At 37.8% G+C, this 13,589-nt stretch overlaps 1 protein-coding gene across 5 annotated transcripts in view; it reads left to right on the forward strand.

Moving 5' to 3' along the window:
- Positions 1 to 2,107: 2,107 nt before the first annotated feature.
- rptor (regulatory associated protein of MTOR, complex 1) overlaps positions 2,108 to 13,589 on the forward strand; it is a 288,348-nt gene continuing 276,866 nt past the window's right edge. For 4 of the 5 annotated variants that reach the window (XM_051898081.1, XM_051898084.1, XM_051898082.1 and 1 more), the window contains exon 1: positions 2,112 to 2,565. The gene's annotated coding sequence lies outside the window, so the exon portion shown is untranslated. Of the gene's footprint in view, positions 2,566 to 13,589 lie in introns of all 5 variants that reach the window. The other variant, XM_051898086.1, reaches the window with a different exon arrangement.

Here is a 13,589-nt window from a genome sequence, read left to right on the forward strand (position 1 = left end):
AACAGATTAAAAATCAAAACCCTAACCGCTTCTGCTAGAAATCTAATAATGGGCCGTGGTTGGATCTTCCATCAGGACAATGATCCAAAACAAACATCAAAACCAACACAAAAACATGTCACTGAGCACAAAATGAAGCTTCTGCCATGGCCATCCCAGTCCCCTGACCTGTACCCTAAAGAAAATGAGTGGAGTGAACTGAAGAGAAGAAGCACCAACATGGAGCTGGGTATCTGAAGGATCTGTAGAGATTCTGCATGAAGGAATGTTCTCTGATCTCTTGTCAGGTGTTCTCCAAACTCATCAGGCATTATAGGTGAAGACTCAGAGCTGTTTAAATTAAAGATCAAAAGGATAAACAATTCAGATTTATTTTTTACAGTCATCTTTGATCATATTTATCAAGGGTACCAACAATTTTGTCCATGTCTGTAGTTTTGAGGACAAGCAAGTTTTGTGAGAACAGTGGTGTACACCAATTCATAATACATATTTTAAAAAATATTAAATTGTTAATGTACACTGTAATGCACACAACACCTGAACACTTTCTATCTCAGACAAACATTCATTCAGTATTATGCCTTCATTATGCATGAAGAACCCCTCTACAAAATTTCTACTTTCAATCTGTCATAAACATTATGAATGGACTGCATTGCTATGAAACAGTTTTGCATTATTATAAAAAATAGAAAGTTGGGGGTGTCATTAGCAATTAAAGTTATTAAAAATACATTTGGAAATACTATATTTCATAGGTTAAGTAAAACGATTCAACCACAGTTCTACGTTTTTGAAAGGAATATTATGACTTTTAAAACAATAATTATTGGGACTTCATAACGTAAAATTAATTTGGTTTATTTGGAATAGGCCTATATATTTAAATTTTTAATGCTTAGTTCAATAACAAAAAACACAACAACTAAATAAATATAACAATAATACAAAATAATAATAATAATAACAGCAAGAAAATCTGTAAACACACACACACACACACACATACACACACAGATATATATATATATATATATATATATATATATATATATATATATATAAATTACAAAAATAACAATAATACAAAAACAAAAAGACAAAAATAAAGACAAAATAATACAAGGATGTACACAGGGATATTGAAGTCAAATCCATATCTCTAATTACAAAATAAATGCAAAGATTCTTAAAAAGGATATAATTTCAAGGCCTTGCAACAGTCTATAGTTTTTTTTGCTTTAGTGTTCCTTATACCCTCCAATGATTTAAGATGCTGAAAAAGCTCAAATTTAAAATCTATAAAACTTAAATGTGTATTTTTTGCCCATCTACATTTATGAATGATATTTCCCTAAAATAATAAACAAATTAAGAACAAAACAAATTTTCTTTTCTAAAGGCTTATCATAAAAAAAAATTTCTCCAGAGTAATGTCAGTTCCAGAGATCTCCTTAAAAAAGACCTCAAAATAGCACCAGAACAATTTAGTGCAAATACACTCAAAAAAAATAAAAAAAATAAAAATAGCCTCATCATTCAAATTACAAAACAGACATTTCAAATCTTCAAAATCTTCAAATTCTTAATTTTTTTTTATAACCTGATTTACTGAGTAAATACAATGGATAATTTTAAATGAAACCTGATGGATCTTATTGATGACAGTATCTCCTAGAAACCAAAAAAGCCTTCTCCGACTTAATGTCCCGGAATTCCAGAAACTTTTACCTGGGGGTATCCTAAATGAATGACAAATCTGTCTAAGGAAATTATTGTTGCATTTTTTTTTTATCAACAATACTTATACCATCTAACCTTAAACTAAAATCAATAGTTACATCCAAATCAACAGCATTAGCACCACGCAACAACTTAAGGAGACCAGAAGGTATAGCATCAAAAACTAATCCTTTGCAGATATTAGAAGTTTGAATTTATCTAGAATTTATCCATATGAAAGTAAGTGGCAATCATGCCAAAACAACTGTGTCACCAATAAAATGTTGTTTCTAAACCAATATTTTTTAAAAAGTGTTTTATTCTTATATTTAATATCTTTATTATTACTTGGGCTATGCTTGGTTCCTCCATCCATTACGATCGGTGACGTGTTCGTTGACGTCCTCAGATGTAGCCTAGCCTTCGATGTGCGCGGTGTATTCTGGGTTCATCCCAAGATGGCGGCGCCCTTGCGAAAGTGTTGAGAAACAATCTCACCTGGAATTCTTATTAAAATTAGCCGCAGTTTCACAGTGTTGATCCATTATCGCAGATAACAGAAAGTGCACGGAAGGAGACCGTGGGATTAAGTTATTGAGCGCCTGCCGTGGCTCACGCAGTGTGTGTGTGTGAGGATGATGATGGGCCGCTGCGCCTGACCCAGAACCAAAAGCAGAGCCAGCGCAGATCACCCTGCAGAAACGTCTTGATCCAGCGCCTTCAGATCCTCCACAGGCTGTGGACACTGCCGTTTAAGCTGCTGACGGGAGTGATCTGTGTTATCGTCCGTAGACGCAGCGGATCTCCAGCTCGAGCTTTGGAGAACTCTGCTGACCAGAGGTGCGAGTACAATTCACAAAACCATCTAATGTCTCATAAACAATTCATCATTGGTGCAAAAATATCATAGTTGCTTTAAAAAACTAATATACTTTATTATCCACCACTTTCATCAATAAAGAAAAGTGACACTGTTTCTGAACGATTACTGTGTAGACTAGAGGACGTCCTATGTTTTCTCTGCTTTTTACAGTGTAACTATAACGGCAGTAGTTATGGTATTTAGGCTGAAATAATATTTACCATTTTATTTTATTTTTGTATGTTTAGTGTGTGAAGCAGCAAATTCTTGCAAAACACTAACTGAATCATGCATTAACTACCATGTGCACAGCAGTAGCAATAAACTTGCTGTCTAGTTTAGGCTAAGTTGTAGTGGTTGGACAATCATAGACTATATCTCAAAACCTAGGTATCTGCCTAGATGCAGCATGTTTTTTTGCTGTCATAGTTTGCTAAATTACATACAATTTGCATAAAATGCTACATTTTATCTAATCGCTGCCTAGTAAGGTTTTAGCTGTGTTGCAATGTATTGCAACACAGGCTTATTCAGCAGTACTTCTTTAATACTGTTATTATTTTAAATCTTTCTTGTCTCTCAGTGTGGTAGATTTAGGTTAAGTTCAGTTTCAGATCTGTCAGTTCTTAGTTTTTGTGGTTTCAAATGAAAAGTCTTTAAAGTTTTTGAATTCAGTGTTGTTTCTCGGGTCTCTCTATCGTACTTGCAGGTTATCTCTTCATGTTGGAGAAAGTGTTGTCTAATTGTTGTGTACCTTGCTTGCATTTTTAAATTGCTGGTACTGTGTTACAACTGGCCTGTTCATTCTCTGCTTTAATCCATTTAATCCTTATCTTGTATCATGTCATGGTATCATTTCAGTAAAAGCTATGAATAATCTGATATTTGGACACCAAAAAGCCATCTCAATTAAGTAAAATGTTGGCACAGTTACTAAGTTAGTCCAGAACAATGACTTACATTTACATTAATTCATTTAGCAGATACTTTTATCCAAAGCGACTTACAAATGAGCAGTACAACAAACGATTCATCTTAGAGGCAATAAACATGTGAAGTGCTAGTAATACAAAGTTTCAGACAGTGTCCGGAATAGTACAAGCTACAGGACGGAGCGATTAAAAGATAGTGAAGGAAAGGAAAAGTGAAAGTAGGGATGCCCCCTTATAGTCAACTAAACATTAGTCGACAAAAAAAAAAGCTTAGTCAACCAAATTTTAATTAGTTGGTTAGTCGCAGCAAATAAAAATCCACACTGTAAACCCCATAGGTTAAGTAAAAAAAAAAAAAAAAAAAAATTGAGGAAACACTTAAGTTGATTAACTTAATTATTTAAAATCAAGTACACACACACACACACACACACACACACACACACGTGGTGTATATATGTATGTATGTGTATATATGTATGTATGTGTATATATGTATGTATGTGTGTATATATATATATATATATATATATACAGTTGCATGGAAAAGTATGGGAACCCCATGCAGAATCTGTGAAAATGTGAATAATTTTAACAAAATAAGAGAGATCATACAAAATGCATGTTATTTTTTATTTAGTACTGTCCTGAGTAAGATAATTTACATAAAAGATGTTTACATATAGTTCAAAAGACAAAAATTAGCTGAATTTATTAAAATTACCCTGTTCAATAATTTGGGGACCATTGGTTCTTAATACTGTGTGTGGTTACCTGGATGATCTATGATGTTTTTTTGTTTTGTGATGGTTGTTCATGATTCCCTTGTTTGTTCTGAGGAGTTAAACTGCTGTTCAATGTTCTTCAGAAAAATCCTCCAGGTCCTGCAGATTCTTCACTTTTCAAGGATTTTTTGCATATTTGAACCCTTTCCAGCAGTGACTGTATGATTTTAAGATCCATCTTTTCACACTGAGGACAATTGAGGGTCTCAAACACAACAATTAAAAAAGGTTCAAACATTCACTGATGCTCCAGAAGGAAACATGATGCATTAAAAGCCGGGGGGTGAAAACTTTTTGAATTTGAAGACCAAGGTAAATTGTACTTAATTTGTCTTCTGGGAAACATGCAGGTATCTTCTGTTGCTTCCGAAGGGCAGTACTAAATGGAAAAAAAAAGAAGATATTTCAACAAAATAAGAAAAATTTGGAAAAACTTCATCCTGTTCAAAAGTTTTCACCCCCGGCTCTTAATGCATCATGTTTCCTTCTGCAAATGTGAGAAAAAAAGTCAGAATTGTGAGATATGAACTCGAAATTGTGAGAAGAAAAGTCAGTTATAAGATATAAACTTGCAATTTTGACTTTATTTTTCGCAATTGCGAGTTTATATCTCACAATTCTGACTATAACTCGCAATTGCGACTTAATATCATGCAGTTCTGAAAAAAAAAATTCAGAATTGTGAGATTAAAAAGTCGCAATTATCTTTTACATTTTTTTTTTTATTCCATGAAGGAAACAAGCTTCCATATATATTTTTAAGAATGCAATACTTAATTCTCAATTTCCTAAAAATTTAGTAACCTAAATTATTTTCATGTATTAAAAGTAAAAAAGCTAGCCTTAAAGAAACCAAGTTACAAGTTAACCAAGCGAGTAAATAAAGCAGAATTATGGCAAAGTTATTTCAAAGTGCCACACTTCCTGCTGCCAACAGGTGGCGCTTTGACCGTTACTGAATATTGCCATGTTGATGTCTCCAGGCCAGGACTATTATCAAACATGTGAAGTATTGAGCAGATCAGACATCGTATACCTGAGTTACAACAACTTCCTTTTTCGTGGCGTTAATCGTATTCATAAGTACTCAGCCAAGTGTTGCATGATTTAATGTGTTTCTAGTGTGTTTGGTACTTCTTGTGTTTCAGGGACTGAATTACAGTGTAAAGCATGCCATTTCCTGTTGCCAGCAGGTGGCGCTATGACTAAGTGAATATTGTCATATAGATGTCTTTAGGTCAGTACTCTTATCACACATGTGAAGTTTGGGGCACATCGGACATAGTATGCCTGAGTTACAACAGCTTCCTCTTTCATGGCGAAACATCAGATTTTGTCAGGCCACCACGGACACGCCCTTCAACAAAAATCTTTGATATTTATCATCGCTGAGGTCTTAAGATTAGACTGATAACATATGATGTTGATCTGGTTAAATCTCTATGAGGAGTTAATTACAGTGTAAAACATGTCATTTCCTGTTGCCCGCAGGTGGTGCTATGACTGTAACTGAATATTGTCATGTAGATGTCTTCAGGCCAGGACTCTAATAAAACGTGAAGTTTGGGGCAGATCGGACATTGTTTGCCAACTTCCTGTTTCATGGCGAAACATCGAACTTTGTCAGGCCCCCACAGACACGCCCTTCAGGGAAAACTCTAGATCTTCGAAATTTAACATTGCAAAGGTCTTTAGATTAGACCGACCAAATATGATGTTGATCTGATTAAAGCTCTAGGAGGAGTTAGTTAAAGTACAACGTGTGAAAATGGCAAAAACTGCAAACATTTTGCAGAGAAAATTTTAAATATCTCTCTTCCTGTTGGTTTTTAGATTTCATACCGGGAGACTTTTTTGTAGGTATTGGGATGTTACATGTGTGTACCGAATTTCATACCTGTATGTGAAACGCAGCGTGAGGGGCACTTCGTTGAAATTTTGTAGGTGGCGCTATCGAGCCATTTTGCTATGCCTAATTCTGAGATCCATAACAGACATAAATTTTCACCACTTCTGATGCGTGTGTAAAGTTTCATGAGTTTTCGAGCATTTTTAGGCCCTCAAAAAAGCGATTCATTTGGGAGAAGAAGAAGAATAATAATTAAAGCTGCAAGCAGCGATGAAAGGGCCCTCGCACCCGGGCTCACCGCCACCCGTTCGCTTTAGGAAAACAGTGAACAGTGGTGAGAAAATACAAGAGAATTATGGCAAAGTCATTTCAAAGTGGCACACTTCCTGCTGCCAACAGGTGGCGCTTTGACCGTAACTGAATATTGCCATGTAGATGACTTCAGGCCAGGACTATTATCAAACATGTGAAGTATGGAGCAGATCGGACATTGTATGCCTGAGTTACAACAACTTCCTGTTTCGTGGCATTAATTGCATACATTAGCAATTAGCAGAGTGTTGCATGATTTAACGTGTTTCTAGAATGTTTGGTACTTTGTGGCATATTGAAATGTGTTCGTGGGATTGAATTACAGTGTGAAGCATGCCATTTCCTGTTGCCAGCAGGTGGCGCTATGGCTAAGTGAAAATTGGCATATAGATGTCTTCAGGCCAGGACTTTCATCACACATGTGAAGTTTGGGGCAGATCAGACACTGTATGCTTGAGTTACAACAGCTTCCTCCATGGTGAAACATCAGACTTTGTCAGGCCACCACGGACACACCCTTCAACGAAAACTCGAGATCTTTGCAAATTAACATCACTAAGGCCTTAAGATTAGACTGACCATATATGATGTGGTACTGGTTAAATGTTTACGAGGAGTTAATCACAGTGTAAAACGTCATTTCCTGTGGCCCCCAGGTGGCGCTATGACTGTCACTGAATAGTGCCATGTTGATATCTTCAGGCTAGGACTCTAATAAAACATGTGAAGTTTGGGGCAGATCCGACATTGTATACCCGATTTACGCCACGGACATGCCCTTCAGCGAAAACTCTAGATCTTCGCAATTTAACGTCGCAAAGGCCTTTAGATTAGACTGACCAAATATGATGTTGATCTGATTAAAGCTCTAGGAGGAGTTCGTTAAAGTACAACGTGTGAAAATGGCAAAAACTGCACACATTTTGCAGAGAAAATTCTAAATATCTCACTTCCTGTTGTTTTTAGATTTCGTACCAGGAGACTTTTTTGTAGGTATTGGGATGTTACATGTGTGTACCGAATTTCATACCTGTACGTGAAACGTAGCGCAAGGGGCACTCCGGTTTTTGTAGGTGGCGCTATTGAGCCATTTTGCCACGCCTAATTCTGAGACCCATAACAGACATACATTTTCACAACTTCTGATGCGCGTGCAAATTTTCATGAGTTTTCGAGCATGTTTAGGCCCTCAAAAAAGTGATTCATTTGGGAGAAGAAGAATAAATATAGCTGCAAGCAGCGATGACGGGCCGGTGGCACCACCGCCCTGGTGACTTCAGGGCAACTGTGCACAGCGGGCAATAGGCATTTAAAATGGTTAAACAAAGGATTATGTCAAATTCACTCCACATTTACTGCACTATAAAGTGGCACTATAGATGAAGTTTGAAGCAAATCCGGTAAAAAATAAGAGGGTTATCTCAAAGTATGTTCAAAGTGACACACTTCCTGCTTCCAGCTAGTGGCACTATAACTTTGACTGACAATAGTCACATCTGTGTGATCAGCCTTGTACAACGAACACACAGCCGAAGTTTCATCAAAATCAATTAACGTCTCCAGAAGTCATAACACTTCCTGTTTCCCTTTTCTCACCATAAATTCGTTGCCTCGCCACGGCCAAACCGTTTGAGATATCCAACATCTGTTTGCAATTTAACAACTTCAATGTCTTAGCACCAAGTTAAAAAAGTTTGGTGTAAATTGTATAAAGCCTGTAGGAGTAGTTGTATAAAATTGATAGCCTGTTTTTTCAAAAAATCCACATTCAAACCAAAATATCGGACTTCCTGTTGGTTGGAGCTAATGACTGTAAATTAGAAAGTTGTCCAGCTTAATGAGACCAATATATGCACCGAGTTTGGTGACTGTAGGTAAAACTAACCCCCCCACTTTTGTCAAAAGGAAGCGCTACTGAGCCCCTCCACCACGCCCGCTTCTAAGGCTTTGCCCATGTCTACTGGTCGACAATATTGATGTGTGTGTCGAGTTTCATGCAATTTGAAGCATGTTAAGAGCCTCAAAAACACTCACGAAAATTATTAAAGTTTGACGTGTTGCCATGGCAACAATATTTAAGATATCACAAATACATTCACAGGTCTACATCTGCCATGTTTTTACATTATTGTGATGAAGTTTGAAGCAAATTGGGTTAAAAAAAAGAGGGTGATCTCAAATCATTTTGAAAGTGACACACTTCCTGCTTCCAGGTGGTGGCGCTATAACTTTGACTCACAATAGCCACATCCATGTGATTGGACTCCTACAACGAACACACAGCTGAAGTTTCATAAAAATCAATCAATGTATGCTTAAGTTATAACACACTTCCTTTTCCCCTTTTCTCGCCATAAATTCGTTGCCTCGGCACGGCCAAACCGTTCGAGATATCAAAAATCCGCTGGCAATTTTACATCCTCAATATCTTGACTTCATGCTGACCGAGTTTGGTGGTGATCTGATTAATCGCCTAGGAGGAGTATATCAAATTCCAGAGCATGCGTTTTTCAAACAACCCGTAATAACCGACTTCTTGTTGAGGTGGCGTGTAACTTAGAGCACGAAAGTTGTTAGGCCCGATGAGGTCTATATGTGTACTGAGTTTCATACAAACACGTGCAAGCGTGTTAGATATATGGACCAAGTTTTCGGACTTCTTTCAAGGGGGCGCTGTCGAGCCCCCCTGCCACGCCCGGATACCAGCCTCTGCAGCGTCCTAATGGCCGCAGATTCCAATGTGTGTGCCAATTTTCAAGAGTTTTTGAGCATGTTAAGACCCCCCAAAAGCCCCGGATGACAGAAAAAAAAAAAAAAAAAAAAAATCCTTAGAAAAACAATAGGGCCCTGTGCCTTAGTGGCTTGGGCCCTAATAATAAACGGAGCAATTCCAACAGGGTCCTCACACCATCGGTGCTCGGGCCCTAATAAACGGAGCAATTCCAATAGGGTCCTCACACCATCGGTGCTCGGGCCCTAATTAAAGCTGCAAGCAGCGATGAAAGGGCCCTCGCACCCGGGCTCACCGCCACCCGTTGGCCTCAGGAAAACAGTGAACAGTGGGCGACATGCATGTAAGTGAGTAAATACAGGAGAATTATGGCAAAGTCATTTCAAAGTTTCACACTTCCTGTTGCCAACAGGTGGCGCTTTGACCGTTACTGAATATTGCCATGTAGATGACTTCAGGCCAGGATTATCAAACATGTGAAGTTTGGAGCAGATTGGACTTTGCATGCCTGAGTTACAACAACTTCCTGTTTCATGGCGTTAATCGCATACATTAGCACTTAGCCAAGTGTTGCACGATTTAACGTGTTTCTAGTATGTTTGGTACTTTGTGGCATATTGAAATGTGTTTCAGGGAGTGAATTACAGTATGAAGCATGCCATTTACTGTTGCCAGCAGGTGGCGCTATGACTGTCACTGAATAGTGCCATGTTGATATCTTCAGGCTAGAACTCTAATAAAACATGTGAAGTTTGGGGCAGATCCGACATTGTATACCTGATTTACAAGAACTTCCTGTTTCATGGCGAAACATCAAAATTTGTCAGGCCGCTACGGACACGCCCTTCAGCGAAAACTCTAGATCTTCACAATTTAACGTCGCAAAGGCCTCTAGATTAGACTGACCAAATATGATGTTGATCTGATTAAAGCTCTAGGAGGAGTTCGTTAAAGTACAACGTGTGAAAATGGCAAAAACTGCACAAATTTTGCAGAGAAAATTCTAAATATCTCACTTCCTGTTGGTGTTCAGATTTCGTACCGGGAAACTTTTTTGTAGGTATTGGGATGTTACATGTGTGTACCGAATTTCATACCTGTATGTGAAATGTAGCGCGAGGGGCACTTCGTTGAAATTTTGTAGGTGGCGCTATCGAGCCATTTCGCCACGCCTAATTCTGAGACCCATAACAGACATAAATTTTCACCACTTCTGATGCGTGTGCAAAGTTTCATGAGTTTTCGAGCATTTAGGCCCTCAAAAATGCAATTCATTTGGGAGAAGAAGAAGAAGAAGAAGAAGAACCGGAATAATAATAAACGGAGCAATTCCAATAGGGTCCTCACACCATCGGTGCTCAGGCCCTAATAATCCTTAGAAAAACAACAGGGCCCTGCGCCTTAGTGGCTTGGGCCCTAATAAACGGAGCAATTCCAATAGGGTCCTCACACCATCGGTGCTCGGGCCTTAATAATAAACGGAGGAAATCCAATAGGGTCCTCGCACTTTGGTGCTCGGGCCCTAACTAGAATTGAGTAATAGTACCTCAAAATTAACATTCAGAAGCAAAACATTAAACATCTTGAAAGAGAATTCCACTCCATATGCAGAAAAAAAACAAAACACAAAGCCAAATGGAATAACCAGTCAAACTTGATGCACTAACATCTATCAACCCCTTCAGAAGTGCAGCCATATGTCTGTAGTTAAAGGGATAGTTCACCAAAAAATGAAAAAGCTGTCATCACTTACTCACCCTTGTGTCATTTCAAACCCATAAGACTTATGTTCATCTTCAGAACACGAATGAAGATATTTTTAATGAAATAAGAGACTTCTGTCATTTCATTGAAAGTCTATTCACCCAAAACTCTGATGCTTAAAAATGTTCATAAAAAGATTCTTAAAGAAATCCATATGAATCCGGTTTAATCCAAGTCTTCTGAAAAGACACAATCACTTTACATGATGAACAAATTTAATTTAGGCTTTTATTTACATTTATATTAATCGGCAAACATAAACAGAAGCTCAATCGAACTGAGAAATTTACTCAAATTGAAGTGTAGGCCACTGAAAATGACCAGACGTGAACACAATTAGTGAGTTATGTCAACCTCATAAATTAATTGGAGTTTTAAAATGTACTTTAAGTCATTACAGGCTTTCCATCCGCAAACTGTAATTTACTTGTATCTTGGTATGCTCCGGCTCAGAAGTTGTATAGAACCTGTATATAAAATAAAACCACATAAATATGGAGGCAAAAGATATCATATTCAGTGAACTGCGACTAGGTGCGCGTGCCAGAAGAGAGCGCGAGATTCAGTGAACTGCGAACAGGTGTGCGTGCCAGAAGGGAGCGCGAGTGCATGGAAATATTAACGCGGAAGGGCCTTGCATCACCAGTGCAGACCACCATCAGAAGCTGAAAGCACGCCTGGCCTCTGCAATTTACCTGACTGAATTTGGTGAGTGATGGTTTCAATAATTTTAATATTTTCTGGTATATCTAAGTTAAGTTACCCAGGAGCTCTGTTGACATAGACTTAGCTAACGTTAGCTACAGCTTGATGAATTGAGTCATTGAACACAGCAGGAGAGAACGCAACGTTAGCCAGCTAGCTAAAGCTCCGGTGGAAAATTATTAGCGAACGCTACCCTTTTTAAGGAGGTAGATTTTGAGGTGAGGGGACTGACAAGGCAGAAGGTAAAGTGGTCCACCGTTCTATCAATAAGCAGACCTGCCAACCTGTACGCAATTTGCGTAGCGGATACGCATTTTGACTTCAAAGTACGCTGGTACGATTTGTCACTCTAAACTACGCAAAAACCTGGTGGCGCCTCTGTGTACGCGCAGTCCTCAAATCAAGCAACAGCAAAAGAAGAAGAGTTCGACCAATCATAGCGCTAGGTTCTTCCCCCAAATAGCAAGTGGGGATGATTGACAGATGCGTAAAGCCTATCATTAAAAAAAGACTGAACATCGACGCCAATAAAGATTCCCGCTCGATCCCCCTTCATAATACTTAGTAAGGAGGCCATAATAATTTTTGACTCATGGCTGAAGTTAAGTTTCTCCAGCTCTCCCCAGGTTGGCAAAAAAAGCATCTCAAAATGCATCAGATTGATGCTTTAAAATATGGAATATTTAAATTTTTCTTCCGGACCCCCCTACAGCGGTAATATCCTTCTTACCTTTTTCACCCCTGACCCGTTTTCATGCCTGACTCTTGCATGCTGTCAGTTAAAATGACAATTCAAATCCGAGCGCAATTTTAAATGCAAATTTGTTATTTGTTTAAAAAATTTGTGTAAAATATGGAATAAATTGACATTTAGATGATAGTCTAAATGTTGACTGTTTCTATGTTGGAGAATTTTTGAGTAGCATGTTTTAAAGGTAGCCAAATGCAGTTCATTTGTAGTGTAAAACATTTTTTCTTTGTTTCTTAGCAGGTAGGCCATACAGCTCATTACTGCCACCAAAGGTTTATTTGAGATGACATCATTCAGAAATTAAAATAAAAGTTAAGGCTAATTCACACCACACCGACAGACTGCGACAGACACTTTGTCCGGATCAGTGTGTTACCCCTGTCAGAATCTGTTACCATCTGTCGGAGCTTGTTTTCGCTAATTGAACATGCTGAATCAGAATTAGAATGTTGAGAAGTGACGTGCTATAATCTGGTGACTGTCGGCGTTGGTCTGCGTCTGTCGGTGCGGTGTGAATTGGCCTTTAGGTGATTTTGACTTATTTTATTTGAGTTCCTTGAATTCAAAATGTTCAAATCATTGAAGTCACCTAAAGATTTTAAGTTGAATGAACTGTTTCACAGTTTTGAGTACAGATCGCACATTTTTAATAAATAGGTTATTCTGTGATGGAATACAAGAAGTGCCAAAGTTATGCAGTCTGTTATGGACAGATCATTAAAATGCTGATCCATTTGCTAATTATGCCAGGCAGGAAATCCAAATGTTTGCCTATCATTCATCAAACTCAAACATGGCTTATTACTTGAAACATATTCGTAGTAGTCTAACATTAGCCACTTTACATGGCCACTCACTCTCACGTTAACTCTAACCTAGATAAATGTGCGCTATTATTAGGTTCATAAGTGTTCTTTCGAAGTGTGGAAGCTAAGTGAAAGCAATTTTTTTTTTTTTTAATCAGCAGGATGCAGTTAAGTGCTCATGGAAAAGATTAGTTTTCTGCTGTTTCTTGAATATTTTCAGGCTGCAACAAACAATTATTTTAATAAATTAATTAGAACAATTAATTAACTATTATTAGAACAATTAATTGACTAATCGTTGATTATTTCACTGATTAATCAGTAGGCTTTTTATTGGTTATTCAGCTTTTGCAATTAGTTAAAATAT

Source organism: Ctenopharyngodon idella, chromosome 6, assembly GCF_019924925.1.
Source record: "Ctenopharyngodon idella isolate HZGC_01 chromosome 6, HZGC01, whole genome shotgun sequence".
NCBI classification, from domain to species: domain Eukaryota; kingdom Metazoa; phylum Chordata; class Actinopteri; order Cypriniformes; family Xenocyprididae; genus Ctenopharyngodon; species Ctenopharyngodon idella.